The sequence below is a fragment of the Nematolebias whitei genome, chromosome 4 (genome assembly GCF_014905685.2).
Source record: "Nematolebias whitei isolate Nwh7 chromosome 4, NemWhi1, whole genome shotgun sequence".
In the NCBI taxonomy this organism is placed as follows: Eukaryota; Metazoa; Chordata; class Actinopteri; order Cyprinodontiformes; family Rivulidae; genus Nematolebias; species Nematolebias whitei.
This window is the reverse complement of record NC_056501.1, coordinates 19,147,696-19,152,563: the sequence shown is the minus strand read 5'-3', so window position 1 is coordinate 19,152,563 and position 4,868 is coordinate 19,147,696. Positions and strand designations below refer to the sequence as shown.

General features: G+C 38.2%; 1 protein-coding gene across 2 annotated transcripts in view; it reads left to right on the top strand.

The window, feature by feature from the left end:
- The window catches only part of stx3a (syntaxin 3A), a 25,559-nt gene that overhangs the window by 1,041 nt on the left and 19,650 nt on the right, over positions 1 to 4,868 (top strand). The gene's annotated exons all lie outside the window — the stretch shown is intronic.

Genomic DNA, 4,868 nt, shown 5'->3' with positions numbered 1-4,868 from the left:
TATAACCCAATATCTGTAAGACGGTAGCTACAACCGAATATTGGCAATAAGGTAGCTACAACCGAATATTGGCAAGACGGTAGCTACAACCGAATATTGGCAAGATGGTAGCTACAAGCTAATATTAGCAATACTGTAGCTACAAGCTAATATTAGCAATACTGTAGCTACAAGCTAATATCAAGATGTTAGCTACAAGCTAATATCAAGATGGTAGCTACAAGCTAATATCAAGACGGTAGCTACAACCGAATATCGGCAAGACGGTAGCCACAACCGAATATCGGCAAGACTGTAGCCACAAGCCAACATCGGCAAGACGTATCCTCAAGCCAACATAGGCAAGATGGTATCCTCAAGCCAACATCGGCAAAACGGTATCCACAAGCCAACATCGGCAAGACGATAGCAACAAGCTAACATCGGGAATATGGTAGCTACATGCGAATATTATCAACGATAGCTACAAGCTAACATCGGCAAGACGGTATCCACAAGCCAATATCGGCAAGATGGTAACTTAAAAATAAATTTTGATAAACAAAGCCTAAAGTTAACAAGGAACTAGCTGAAATCCTAAAGAAACAAAAGACTAAAATATTTCAAGTGTTCAGCAGTAGATTTCTGAGAATGCTTCTGGAGGAAATGGAGATCTGAATATAATTTCCGTGAGGAAAATGTAAGTAAAGTTATAAAAAGTTTTCTGTATGATTTTTCCTCAGCTGTTCTGAAGTAAACTGTTTCTCGTCCAAACCGTCGGCTATCCTGGCTCCGTCTTCCACAGTATGTCTAAAAGCTCTGAGGATTTCCATCAAACTGAGGAACATCTCTATCTGCAACATTTCCTTTAATGTTGCAGGTGAAGAAGAGCTTTTGTAATGTCAGACTGCAGATGTTTCCTCTTTGGCTTTTGTCTGAATGGGTTGTGTAAAATCCATCAGCTCAGGTTCTTTGTGCCGATTTGGCTCCCGTTGATAGTCTGCATTAGTGTGAGGTCTCAGACTTGCTTCATCAGTGAACCTTAAACTTGTTTGTTCTTGGAGAACTTCCTGATCTCCTCATAGGATTATGAGTTTTAAAAGTTGATCATGATCCAGTTTCACAGTCAAAATAGGAGTTTATTCCATTTGATGAGATTTTGGATTTATTTCCAGTGTCAGGTCTTCCAGTTCTGGATCACTTGCTCATTAGATCAAATTAGTAGCCACATTTTTATGATCACCATTAAATGAGTGCATTAACTATCTTTATACACCGTTATTGAATATTGAACTCATTATTGATAATCGCTTTTGTTTTGCATCGTGTTTGTCTTCCCAGTTCATGATCTTTTAAAACGAATAAATCATCACCTTCATCCCATAACAAACTTATCAAAAATACATTTTTATCTCAAGCTTAGTCACTTTTAGATATTCGCTATTTAGTTTAATGTTGAATTGTGTTCACATTTATCTATGATTAGCATCTGAACATCTTCAGCACTGTTAAAACTATTAGGCTAGTCCTGATTGAACTAGTTTTTTAATAGACAACCTTTTTGTTGCATCTACGCCATCTCGGGTAGGGGCAGGTCAGCCGACTTGGGACCTGAAAGTCCCAGGTTCGATCCCCAGCCATTTCCACATGTCGTGGTGTCTCTGAGCAAGACACCCAATTCCCAATTGCTCCCCTGGTGCCTACAGCTGCCCACTGCTAGCAGAGAACCTATTTCACCATTGTATGGGATTATACAATGATGACAACACATATTACTTATTACTTATTTTTGACACCTTTCATCTTAGTTCCTGTTGCAGATTAACCCTGCTGCTGCCCTTGGGTCACACAGTTTTATATCTGAGGGTAAAGAATGGAAAAATCTACTGTATGGCCAAAATAGGAACTTTTAAAATGCCCAACCTTTCTTTAGGAAGAATTTCAGTTTTTATTCTATAAATAATTTTACCAATAACTCCTAGAAGTCTGTTTTTGCTTTGTCGTGATGAAGAATTATGTTTGAGGGGAAAAAAGAATATAAAGCAAAATGCAACATGACGGCCATTTTAACTTGGTTCTAGATCCTGTTGTAACCTGGGATGATTTGTGTTTTTGTGGCTAAATGAAACATTTAACTGCATATTTTCAGTGTTTAAAGCTGATGTAAGCCTCTCCGTGTCACACAGCTGCTTCATTTCAGTGAAGTGTAGATAGCAGCCGGAGCCATTCACCTGGTGGAAAGTTAATAGTTAATTTGCTTTACATTGCTGTCAACTCATTTAGTTTTTCAATATTCATGTTTATAGGTGTTCTGAACACTTTCTGCTGTTTTCTCCTCATTTAGAATAAAGTATCTGTTCTCAACTCCTGTTTTTCAGTTCCTCCTTGAGTTTCCTTTCTAATGTTTAATTGAGTTGCTATAACCTCCATCACATCCGTGACTGTAGGCGAATGTTTGCCCAGGACACTTCCCACAAGAACAGATCACCTGAGGTTCTGCAAACCTGCAGAGTTACAGGTCGGTCAGAAACCCTCAACCATGATTTATTGGAGTCATATGACTGCTTTTATGACCTTCCTCTCCTAGAGAAGTTTCTGCTTTGGGCTGCTCGTATTTTCTTGTGAAAGTTTAGACAAATCAGAGCTCGGGTTAGAAAATTTTAATGCATTTGTTTAACACAAAAGGACATGGAGGCAGGTTCTTGTTTTTAAGAGTTTCTGTTCCTAAACTACTACAGTTTCTGTCAAACACCTGAGTTTTTCAGTTCTGTGTTCAGTGATTCAACTCTCTTCCCCACTTCGGATCATAATGAATGGGACGTTTGTAATGGCGCTGACATTGCTTCCTCTGTGACATACGGAGTTTTGTAATTCCCCTGTTGTCAGATTTCAGCTTTGAATTATCACAAATCCTTATGTTGGCTTCTGTTGCTGCACAAATCTGAATCTGTCGTCAGTGTCCTGCTGCAGTGATGGCTAAAAGCTTGTTTTCTGACAACATGCATTGTGAAATTGTAATAAAGAGCTGCAATAACTAATCTACATTTAATTTAATGTTAATACTTTAATGTTTGCTCTAAAAGAACCTCTATAGTCATTGCTGAAATCTAAATGATGATAAAGCTGGGATTATATCAAACACAATTATTTAAAGAATTGTTGATTCTTGTATTACCTTTTTTTCACTTTTATTAATATATTTAATGGAAAAGAGGAATCTCTTTTTGTACAAATCTGTATTTATTGTAGAAATTGTTTCAATCTCAAATTAAAACGTTTTCTGAAGACGGACGAACCGAAAATTAGCATCACGGGTAAATAAAACTTCAAACTTTTCACAAACCAAAACAGAACAAATTAAAGGCCAGGCATTTCTTGATGGAATGCATATTTCCCGCCACCTTTGATCACTCAGATACTACTACAGTACGTTTTAACGGAACAGTTATTGACATATGTTCATCAAAAGATTACTTTGAATTTCCTTAAAATCTACTCGGCAGTTTGAGGTATTTTGCTAACAGAAAAACAGGGACCAATGTTTTTGGCTTTCATTTTCAGCAGCTAGAGGTAATGACTGACAAAATATTAAAATCAAGAATTAAAATGATTGATTGAAATAAGGTCTGTTTTGACAATATTACAAAACCAGGGCAGAAGTGCGGGGTTCTAGAATTGCGCCGCTCAAGTTGGCTGCATGTTGGAGCAGCTCTGTTACTTTCATTCTGAGATTTTGCTTTTGGAAACTTTAATTCCTATTTTTCTGGATGTAAATCATGTTTTTTGGATGATTGTTTCCTCTGGTATTGGATGCTGTGCAGCTGGAAGGATTTTTACTGAAACTTTTTTAGTTTTGGACTTTTGTTATGATGCGTATCCATGACAAAAAGTTTTTTTTTTTTTTATACAACCAGCAGCAGCTGATTAACATCTCAAAAGCTCAAATAATATCTCCGCTACAGCCCCAAATCTCATGAGTTGAAAAGGAGGCTCCATGGAGGCATTCCCGTCTCCTTGCCAGCTGTGCTCGAGTGTCTGACCACTGAGATCCCGGAACTGGCAGGAAATGTGGCTCGTGACAGCAGAAGGACCAAGATCGTCCCCCGACACCTGCAGCTGGCTGTCCGCAGTGATGAGGAGCTCGGCAGGCTGCTGGGAGGCGTGGCCATCATTCTGGATGGGAGGAGTTCTGCCCAGCATTGGGCAGCCCTGCAGCCTGGGGGAACCAAGAGGCCAGCCAAGTCTGGGTGGACGGATCAGACGACATCTGCGGCCACTTTCTTTGGATCTGCTGTGTGACAGACCTTTACAAGAGATCCTTCCTGCCTACAGTCATCAGCATCTAACATCTCTTAATGAAGCGAAGATAATGAGTTACAACCAAATTTAATTTCCCTTTGGGATTTTTTTTTTTTATGGAATTGAAAGGTTTCTGTAAATTGGAAACGCTCATCACGAAAATTATTTCACATAAAATAAGATGCAGTTTAAGAAGAAAAGCCAATCATTTTCACACATCACTAAACGAAATATAAAGATCCGTTCATCCCTAAAGATCTGTCTGGAAATAAAATTTGTTATACTTCATATTTTGTAAGTGCTACAAACTCGCAGTTTAAGATTAGCTTATTTAAAACTGCAGACTTTAAGGTTTCACCCATAAAAACAGCTGAATTTTCCTCTAACGACAAGAACCCACTTGTTTTAATGTTAGTTCAGCACCAATCGTGCTTTTAACTCCTGAAATCAGTGACCTGCTGCTCGAGTCATTAACTTGTGTGATGTTCATAATGCAGGTTTATGACAGGATGAGTCAATGTAAACACAATGAACTCTTTATAAGAATTAGAATACATTATTACTTTATTCAAACTATAGTGATTATTGAA